The sequence below is a fragment of the Hevea brasiliensis genome, chromosome 10 (genome assembly GCF_030052815.1).
Source record: "Hevea brasiliensis isolate MT/VB/25A 57/8 chromosome 10, ASM3005281v1, whole genome shotgun sequence".
Lineage (NCBI taxonomy): Eukaryota > Viridiplantae > Streptophyta > Magnoliopsida > Malpighiales > Euphorbiaceae > Hevea > Hevea brasiliensis.
This window is the reverse complement of record NC_079502.1, coordinates 63412099-63423433: the sequence shown is the minus strand read 5'-3', so window position 1 is coordinate 63423433 and position 11335 is coordinate 63412099. Positions and strand designations below refer to the sequence as shown.

Sequence of the window (11335 nt, the reverse complement as noted above, 5' to 3'; positions counted from 1 at the left end):
GGTGTCACATTTAGTGGTATCAGAACACGGTTTAGGCATTTCTGGGCCTAGATCGAGTCCATACCATGCATTGCATTTGTAAGAGTCGAAGTGACACTAATGCAGATCTGTTTATCTTTGTTATTTTCAATAGGATATGGACCCTACATCACAGAGGGCAGTTGAGAAGGAAGTGGAGAGTCATGCTCCATCGCAGTAGTTGAGACTGGGGGTAGGGGAGAACCTGCTTCACCAGCTCCAGCAGAGCCTGCTCAGCCTCCACAGGCCATGTTTTAGCAAATGGCCGAATTCTTTAGACAAATGGCTGGGGTAATGCCACCACCATCACCACCTCCACAACAGAAATCACACTTGGAAAGACTGGGAAAATTTGGAACAGTGGATTTCTTTGGCAAGAGATAAGATGATTCTATTGTAGCCGAAAATTGGTTGAACAGAGCAGGCAGAGTTTTAAAATAACTCCACTGCACTCCTGAACAAAATCAAGAAGCTACTGTATCTCTGTTGCAAGATAATGCATATGAATGGTGGGATACGGTGTCCAGTGAAGTACAGCCAAAAGTATTAACTTGGGACTTCTTCCTCTCATAATTTAAGAAGAAATATGTGGGTAGTGTATACCTGGAAGAGAGAAGAAGAGAGTTCATTAATCTGAGGCAGAAACAGCTAACAGTGGCCGAGAATGAAAAGGAATTTGTCAGACTGAGCTGCTACGGAAGGGAGATAGTCCCTAATGAAGCCGAAAGGTGTAAGAGATTTGAAGAGGGATTAAATGACAACATAAAGATCATGATCACTGCCTTGGGAATTACAGACTTCACTAAGTTAGTGGAAGCTACATTAAAAGTGGAGAAAGCGAGAATAAGTAAGCAAATCAGATGAAAGAGACAGTAGAAGAGGAGCTCGGGTCAGTCAAGCTCATCTCCTGCACCAGGAAAGAAGTTCAAAGGTCCACCTGCACAGAGTTCAGGTCAACCACAAGGTCAGGGTCAGACCTAGGGGCCCAAGCCATAGTTCACCCCTAGGAGAGGTCAGTCCACACCATCAGTGGGCAGCTCTCCAAGGATGGGGTTCAGGGGACCAGCCCCAGCATCTTCTGCATGTCCATATTGCCTGAAGTGGCATAAGGGGGAGTGTTGGAGAGTGACTGGTGCCTGCTTCAGGTGTGGGTCGACAGAGCGTCAGCTGAGGAACTATCCACGCAGAACTACTATAGCTGCTTCAACACAAGTAGACAGACCTGCTCCTGCACCACAAAGGGGTAGGAAATCTGGTAAATCTGAGGCAGTGAGACCATCACAGAGGCCTGCATCTGAGCTAGCAGAGAGGCCTGAGGGCAGACCACCTGCCAAAGCCTTTGGCATGAGAGCTCAGGAGGAGCAAGATGCCCCGGACATCATTAGGGGTACGTTCTCCCTCTACAATACATCTGTGCATGCATTGGTGGATCCAGGATCCACTCATTCATACATCTGCATCAACCTACCCGTAAAAAGGGGGATACTAGTAGGGGAGAGTGACCAAGACATTCTGGTCACTAATCCATTGGGCTATAGTGTAGTGGTGAACAAAGTGTACAAAGGTTGCCCATTAAGGATTCAGGGGTATGAATTCTTAGCAGACTTGATTGAGTTGCCTTTCCATGAGTTTGACGTGATTTTGGGAATGGACTAGTTGTCACGTCATCTGGCAATGGTCGATTGTAAATTGAAGAGAATTTATTTGAAAACTCATAGGGGTAATGAGATCACAATTGTGGGAGAAAGGATAGATTTCTTATCCAATGTCATCTCAGCGACAGTTACAAGAAAACTGATGAGAAAAGGCTGTGAAGCCTACTTAGCACATGTGGTGGATACTAGGCAGGCTAAGCCAAATCTGTGTGACATACCCACAGTAAAAGACTTCCTAGATGTATTCCCTAAAGAATTGCTTATTTTGCCACCAGAAAGGGAAGTTGAATTTGCTATTGAGACACTGCCGAGTACAGCACCAATCTCTATTGCTCCTTATAGGATGGCGCCCACAGAATTGAAGGAACTGAAAATCCAGTTACAGGAGTTACTGGATAAGGGGTTCATACGCCCCAGTGTGTCACCATAAGGAGCTCCAGTGATGTTTGTAAAGAAGAAAGATGGGACTTTGAGGTTATGCATTGATTACCGGCAGTTGAATAAAAGAATAAGTATCTGTTGCCTAGAATTGATGATCTGTTTGATCAGTTGAAGGGAGCAGGAGTATTTTCTAAAATTGATCTCAGGTCAGGGTATCATCAGTTGAGGATGAAGGATGCAGATGTGCCAAAGACTGCATTCAGGACCCGATATGGGCATTATGAGTTCCTAGTGTTACCCTTTGGCCTAACAAATGCACAGCGGCATTCATGGACCTTATGAACTGTATCTTCCATCCATACCTAGATCGGTTCGTAGTGGTCTTTATTGATGATATTTTGGTGTATTCCAAGACCAGGGAAGAACATGATGAGCATTTAAGGATTGTTCTACAAACCCTGAGAGAAAAGAAGCTGTATGCTAAGTTGTCCAAGTGTGACTTCTAGTTGAATGAGATTGCATTCATTGGACACATAGTGTCAGCTGATGGGATTAGAGTGGATCCCAAGAAGATAGAAGCAGTGATGGAATGGAAGCCTCCCAAGAATACAACTGAGGTTAGAAGTTTCTTGGGGCTAGCTGGGTACTACAGAAGATTTGTGAAGGGATTTTCCTTAATAGCTGCTCCAATGACCAAGTTGTTACATAAGAATGTCAGATTTGACTGGAATGACAAGTGTCAGACCAGTTTTGAGAAGTTGAACGCTATGTTGATAGAGGCACTAGTATTAACATAGCCAGTATCGGGAAAGGACTTTGTGGTCTATAGTGATATCTCTCATAATGGGTTAGGGTGTGTATTGATGCAAGAGGGGAAGGTGGTCGCTTATGCTTCCAGGTAGCTAAGGCCACATGAACAGAATTACCCTACCCATGATCTAGAGCTTGCACCAATTATCTTCACACTGAAGATATGGAGGCATTACTTGTATGGTGAAAAGTGCTACATTTACACAGACCACAAAAGTCTAAAATACTTGCCAACCCAGAAGGAGCTCAACCTCAGACAGAGGCGATGGATTGAGTTCCTGAAAGACTATGATTATGTGATTGACTATCATCCTGGGAAGGCAAATGTAATTGCTGATGCTTTGAGTAGAAAATCCATCACAGCTTTGAGATCATTGAATGCCCGTCTATCCTTGACTCGAGATGGAGCTATTTTGGCTGAGTTGCAAGTAAGGCCAAACCTACTACAGCAGATTTTAGATAGGCAGCAGGTAGATGAGAAGCTAAAGGCTATTATGAGCAAAATCCTAGAAGGGAAAGAAACTAACTATGCAGTGAAAACAAATGGGTGTCTATACTACAAAGGAAGATTATGTGTACTAGGTGATGGGGAATTGAAAGCCAGTATTGTGAAAGAGGCACACACCAGTGTTTATACTATGCACCCAGGAAGTAAAAAAATGTATCATTATCTGAAGCTTCAGTATTGGTGGCCTAGTATGAAGAAGGACATAGCTGACTATGTAACTAAATGCTTGACATATCAGCAAGTCAAGGCAGAACATCAAGTTCCATCGGGTTTGCTACAGCCTATACGCATACCTGAATGGAAATGGGATCGGGTCACCATGGATTTTGTAAGTGGTCTACCTCTCACCCAGAAGAAGCATAATGCAGTATGGGTGATAGTAGATAGATTGACGAAGTCAGCACACTTTCTGCCAGTTAGGACTGACTACTCACTGGAGAAATTAGCTGAATTGTATATCAGTGAGATAGTTAGACTGCATGGAATTTCACTTTCCATCATATCTGATCGCGACCCAAGGTTTACATCGACATTTTGGAAGAAGTTGCATAAATCCTTGGGTACACAACTCCACTTCAGCACAGCTATCCATCCTCAGACGGATGGGCAATAAGAAAGAGTAATCCAGGTAAACAATTGAAACCAATTGAGCTAATACAAATATTGAACTGAAAATGATAATAATAACATGAAATATATGTCAGGTCCTTGAGGATATGCTAAGGAGTTGTGCCATTGAGTTTGAGGGAAGTTGGGATAGATATCTCCCACTGGCAGAATTTGCATATAACAATAGCTACCAAGCTAGCATCCAAATGGCCCTGTATGAAGCACTGTATGGGAGGAAATGTAGAACTCAGTGTGCTGGACTGAATTAGGTGAAGATAAACTAGTAGGGCCAAACCTGGTGAAACAGACTGAGGAGAAGGTAAAGCTGATCAAAGCCAATCTGAAGGTTGCCTCAGACAGACAAAAATCCTATGCTGATCTGAAGAGAAAAGAAATAGAATACACAGTTGGCGACAAAGTGTTCATCAAGGTGTCACCGTGAAAGAAGGTACTAAGGTTTGGAAGAAAAGGTAAGTTAAGCCCTAGGTTCATTGGGCCATATGCAGTTATTGAACGTGTGGGTCCAGTGGCCTACAGGCTAGCTTTACCACCAGAGCTGGACAAGATCCACAATGTGTTCCATGTGTCTATGCTAAGAAGATACTGCTCAGATCCTTCACATGTCATCTCCATGGAAGAAATTGAAGTACAACCGGATTTGACATATGAAGAAGAACCCATACGGATCCTAGCTCGGGAAGTGAAAGAGTTGAGGAATAAATGGATTCCACCGGTGAAAGTGCTTTGGAGACACCACAACATCGAAGAGGCAACTTGGGAAAGTGAAGAGATGATGAGGCAACAGTTCCCTCAACTGTTTGCATCAGGTAAATTTCGAGGACGAAATTTAAATTAGAGGGGAAGAGTTGTAACACCCTCCCTGTAGCAACTCTGTACATTCTACTGTTCTAGTGACCAGTGCCGGTCCGGACAGCTAGAACATCCGAAAAAATATTTAAACTAAAGTGAGGAACCATAATTAACTCAAATATTAATAAGAAAAATTTAGGAAAAATTTTAGAAATAAAATACAACCAAGTTAAATGAGCCGGTGCCTAAGCGATGGGTAACCTAGTAGGAAGTTGCGGTTCTCGCAACTAGGAGCCCTAAACCTGGGGGAAAATGCATAAAATAATTTTTGGGACTCCAGAGAATGGTCATTGAGGTTTCTATGGCATTAGAATGCCAAGAAAATACTTAGGAAAATTTTTCAATCGGTACAGACAATTTTGGTCTATTAAGCCAAACGGAGGGCATTTTGGTCATTTCAACTTCAGAGGTGATTTTTGGCCGACTTGTCCGGTTAATTAAATAATTATTATAACATAAATTGTGAATAAATATTGCTAAAAATTGAATTGAAAATGAGTAGAGAAAAAAAGAAAAGAAAATGAAAGAAAATACTTAATTATGACATCATATGATGTCTATTGTGAATAAATATTGCTAAAAATTGAATTGAAAATGAGTAGAGAAAAAAAGAAAAGAAAATGAAAGAAAATACTTAATTATGACATCATATGATATCTTTAAAAAGAGCTACACCAATCATCTTTTAACAAGCACCTTTAAATCAATTAAAAAAGACAAAAAAGAGTTAAAAATTGAAAAAATTTTTTGCTCTTCTTCCTCTAAATTTCTGCAGCCTTCTCATTCCCAAACCCTTTCCACCATTAAAGCTCCCTTAAACTTCATTTCCCACTTCAATTCACCTCAAAACCTTATCCTCCCTTCACTAAAAATTATACCCACACCAAGGAGAAGTGTTTGGCAGCCAAGAAAGAGTAAGAAAATAAAGAAAAATTAAAGTCTTGGTTGGCTTGGATTTGAGCTACAAGAGGTTAGTGCTTATTTATACACATTTCTCTCTTTATTCCATGTTAAGGACTTAAAATGAATATGAAATTGTAAGTCAAATGAAATAAAACTTATGTGTACGTACACCATGGAATTTGGCAGCCCTAAGGAGGGTATAATGTTGATGGTTTTTATGGATTTAAAATGGCTTAGAAATGGTGTTGATGTGTAGACATAAATTTGAAATGGATTAGTATGCCTAATTGACATGTGTTGTGTCAACCTTGAATTTGAGCTAGGGTTTGGACACAAAAACTTGGATCTTATTCATGTGTTGGTGAATGAAAGTTTAAATGGTCAATTAGTGACCATTTGGCTGTGTATGATGAAGAATTGAAGTGAGTTGTAGCTTGGGATTTGAGTTTGGCTAGGCTGCCCTTGGTGACCTACAGGGCTGGGCATGAGTCCAGTAGGTTTGGGCAGCAATAACTTGAATTGTAGAGGTTTAATTGGTTCAAGGCAAATTGGACATGAAACTAGACACATAATGACACAACTTTGGTGAAGAAACCATGCCCATAAAACCAAACCAAGTGGAGCAAAAGCTTGCCCTAATCTGGGTGACCTGCAGTCTGCCTGGGCAAAATGACCAAATAAACAGTGTTTGGTCATTTGGCCATAACTCAGTGTAGAAAGGTCCAATTGACATGCAATTTTACCAGCAACAAGCTGAGATATAAACCAACAACTTACATGAAAAAACCTAACCCAAATTATGACCAGAACATAATCAAAAAGTGAGTTACAGTCACTGTTTATAACACTGTAGATTTGGTTAGTCTAGAAATTCTGGACAAACTTTCAATCCAGTCAGTTGTGGTCTTTGGGCCATAACTTGAGCTACAAAACTTCAAATGGAGTGATTCAAAAAAAGAAATTCAACTAGACAAAATAAGGAGCAACTTTCATGTTGATCATTTTGCCAAATTTCCACTGCAAAAATGACCAATGGAACAGTAAACCCAAAGCTTGAAAACTGAAAATTCTGTCCAATTAACTTTAAGCTTAGAATTGGTATTGGCAACTAATACCAACAAATTTAAAATGTAAAATGTGGTATGTTGATAATATTTAAACCAATATACCTATTGTCAATGCAAAAGTCAACATTTTAGTTGACTAATGAAATAAATAGTAACACCTAAACTAAAATTCCAAGAATTGTAAAATTTAAAAGTGTAACATGCCCTAGTACACATAGCAAGATTGGTTTGGATAGGTTGGCATGCCAATAAGGTTCAGTTAGTAGTACTGCACATGGCATTATGTCATTCTGTGATTTCATGGCTTTTAGCCATTCTAACATTATGTTGATACTTGGCCTTGTGCCTAATGTTATTACAGCTTATTAGCTGTTCTTGTAACACCCTCCCGGTAACTACTCCGTATATCCTACTGTTCCGGTGACCAGTGTCGGTCCGGACAGCTAGAATGTCCGGAAAAATATTTAAACTAAAGTGAAGAACCATAATCAACTCAAATATTGATAAGAAAAATTTAGTAAAAATTTTAGAATTAAAATACAACCGAATTAAACGAGCCGGTGCCCTAGCGATGGGTAACCCAGAGGGAAGTTGCGGTTCTCGCAACTAGGAGCCCTAGACCCGGGGGAAAAATTATAAAATAATTTTTGGGACTCCAGAGAAGGGTTATTGAGGTTCCTATGGCATTAGAATGCCAAGAAAATACTTAGAAAATTTTTTCAATCGGTACAGACAATTTTGACCCGTTAAGCCAAACGGAGGGCATTTTGGTCATTTCGCCTTCAGAGGTGATTTTTGGCCGACTTGTCCAGTTGAGTAAATAATTAATATGACATAAAATATGAATAAAAATTACTAGAAATTAAATTGAAAATGAGTAGTGAAGAAAAGAAAAGAAAATGAGGAAAAAGGCTTATTTATGACATCATGATGATGTCATTAAAAGCTATAACCAATTGCATTCAAACAACCAATTCATTAACTAATTAAAGAGACAAAATGAAGACCAAAATAATCAAAAGCAAACAGCAGCCATCCTCTTCCTCATGCAGCCGAAACCCTTGCCCATAGCCCAACCTCCATTGACAACTTCAATCAAAGCTCAATTTCTCTCTTCTTTTCACCATAAACCCTAAACCCCTTTCATTAAAATTTGTCCACTCATCTTGGGAGAGTGTTTGGCAGCCTAGAAAAGGAAAGAAAGTGAAGATTTAACTTGGGAAAAATCTGCCTACAAGAGGTTAGTGCACCTATTTACTTAAAACTCTTATATTCCATGATAGTGACTTGAATTGAGTAAGGATTTGTAACTTAAATGAACAAAAATTATGTGTATACATACCATGAATTTCGGCAGCCCTATTGAAGGAACAATAATGGAGTGTTTTGATGGATTTAAAGTGGATTAGAGATTATGTTTAAACCATGTATGCATGTGGTTAGTGAATGAGATAGTTAATTAAAGCATGTTGTGAAAACTCATATGGAAATTAGGGTTTTGAGAAGTGAAAATTTGGATTGGCTTAGGAAATTATCAGAGAACATTTTAATGGTCAATTAGTGACCATTTTAGGTAAGTTGACCATAATTTGGACTGACATATAGCATGGCAAAGTGAATGAGTATGCTGCCTAGGGACAGCAGCAGAATGGCTAAGATTCCAGCCCACTTAGACAGCCATAACTTTGGCTGTGTAGGTCCAATTGGTGTTTGGCCAATTGGACATGAAACTAGGCTTATAATGGCACATTTTTGCTGAAGAAACCATGCCCAAAAGACCAAAGCAAGTGGACCAAAAGTTGGCCCAATCCGGATACCCTACAACAGCACCTGCAGAAATGACCAAATGAACAGTAACTGTTCATTTGGCTATAACTCACTAAAGATATGGTAAATTGACCTGAAATTTTTACATAAACAAGTTAAGACATATACAAACAACTTTCATTAAGAAACCTACTCCAAATTATGGCGAGAACCTATTCAAAAATGCAATCACATTCACTGTTCATGGTACTGCAGATTTGGTAATTCTGCAGTTTTGGCAATCCGGCCAGCTGTGGTTTTTGGACATTATCAGGAGCTACAAAACTCCAAATGGAGTGATTCAAAAACAGAAATTCAACTAGACAAAATAAGGAACAACTTTCATGTTTACCATTTCCTCAAATTCCCACTGCAACAGTGCTCAATGAAACAGTAAAATCAGGCTTCAAAATCTGAAAATTCTGCCCTTTTGCTCAATGGTAATCAATTCCAACAAGTTTTAAATGGAAAATGTGGTATGTTGGGAGTGTCAAAACCAATGTACCTATTTTCTATCCCAAAGTCAACATTTTTGTTGACCAATGAGGTGAATAGTGACACCAAAACTTGAAATTCACAAAGTGAAGAATTTAAAAGTTTCAAATGCCCTAGTATACCTAACAAGATTGGTTTGGATAGTTTGGCATGCCAATAGGGTTCAGTTAGCAGTACTGCACATGGCAATATGCCATTCTGTGATTTCATGGCTTTAGCCATTCTGACCCTGCATTTAGATTTGGCCTTGTGCCTGAGATTATTTACAGCTTGATAGCTGTTCTGTTGCACACCGGGAGATGCATATGTGACCGATGGTGTGACGGCCCGAGTGTCATGGCCCAAAATTCTGAACCGTGACCGGCGCATAATTTAAGTATTCTTAAATCATGCAAGCCTTATCAGAGTATCTTGAATGAATATATTGTCACTTACTAATCCAAAAAAATAGACAAAATCCAAATAGACAAAATGCTGAATAAACATCATAAATATCCCATAGGTAAACTGCGGAGTCTCTACAGATTTCAATAAAAACTTAAACTGTTCAATAAACTAAACTAATTATTAGCCCGAAAAAATATGAATTCGGGCATACCATGAGAACAAATCAAAGTTGTCCCTCTCCAGAAAATGGACTGAATATTTGGATCAGCTGCAGAATTCTACTGATCTGAAATAGATAACAGACAGAGAAAATGTGGTTTGAGCTAGATGCTCAGTGAAGGATAATTATAACACACAACAGAATAGGAATAGGCAGACGCTTGATTAATTTCACAATAAATTTTCTATTCAATAAAATCATGCTCATGCTGTCAAAAATCATTAATAAAATAACTTCATAAAAACATAAATATAAAAGAAATTCATTCAATAAAAATTTTATGGTACAGTGCACCAGGGTGATGATACCCCACATCACCAAAGGCCAGATGGTAAGCGCGCTACCAGATATTAGATACATTCCTCCTCCTTCACAGATATCAATGCATATGATACTAATGCAAACCATAAACTACAATGATGCATGACTCGACAATGCAACCTAATACCGTGATAGTCCACACGGCGGGGCCAGATAACAGAAACAGATACTGGGCACAGGTACCAATTCAAAATAGAAAATCAATTTGTACAAATCAATCAAAATCAATAAAAAATTTCAGATAGCAAATAATAACTGATAGTGCAATTCCAATAGTGTATTTCAATAGTTTTAGAGAGTCAATAAAATCAAATCAATCTCAAATCAATTCAGTATAACCTATCGGTAAATTTTATAGTCAAATATCAATCAATATAAATACATTAAAGGCCTGTTCCCGGAATCCTAATGGGTCTAATGCAGAGATAGTTGACAAAATCAATTATTTAATTAAAATTGAAATAAAATTCAATAATAAAAAAAAAATCTAGAAAATCACATATAAAATAATTTTTAAAATATTGATTTAAAATTTCATTTAATAACAAACTTAATGCTAAGAAATTTTGAAAGGGACCAAAACGATGCCATGTACTATAATTACCACTCACCTGGAACCTCCAAGACAATAGTTATTTTCAATGGAAGAGAGACAATTTCAACTAACTGACTGAATATTCAAATCTCCTACACACCCAAAATATAAGAAAGAAAAAGAGAAAAAAATATATTAAATAATAATAAAATGTATATATATATATATATAAACGTGATGAATGGGATGGGACGATGGGACGGGTAAACATGATGAATGGGGGTCGAACAGCTATACCTTTATATATATATATATATATATAACAATTAATTATTGTCTAATAATAATTATGATTAACCCAATTCAATATTAATTATCAAAAAAATAAATTTGTAGAGTAGTTGTAACAGATCAAAAAAAGAAAATAAAATTAGATTCACCCATTATTGAACAAGAGATGAGAATTTTTACCTTGAAAATAGAATCGAAGGTGATGAATAGAGAAGAAAAAAAATTTAGGGATTCTCTATTGAGAGTATTTGATAGAAAAAGGAGGTGACAAACAAATTTTGAGAGCAAAGTTTAGCAGAAGAGATAATTAGGGTATATATATATTTCAAGAGTTCTATTAGGTGTAGAATGGGATAAGAGTTATTATTGAACTGGGTTGTTCAGATTGCAGATATATATTTAATTTCAAAAATAATATATATCTAAAAATAAATAAGCAGACCATCCAATAAAATATAT

At 38.0% G+C, this 11335-nt stretch overlaps 1 long non-coding RNA gene across 1 annotated transcript; it reads right to left on the bottom strand.

Moving 5' to 3' along the window:
- Nucleotides 1-9601: 9601 nt before the first annotated feature.
- On the bottom strand, nucleotides 9602-10713 carry LOC131169516 (uncharacterized). Its single transcript, XR_009140455.1, has 2 exons — nucleotides 10662-10713; nucleotides 9602-9795 (listed from the first exon to the last, which is right to left on the bottom strand). It is a non-coding gene; the product is annotated as an uncharacterized LOC131169516 (long non-coding RNA).
- Nucleotides 10714-11335: the final 622 nt, after the last annotated feature.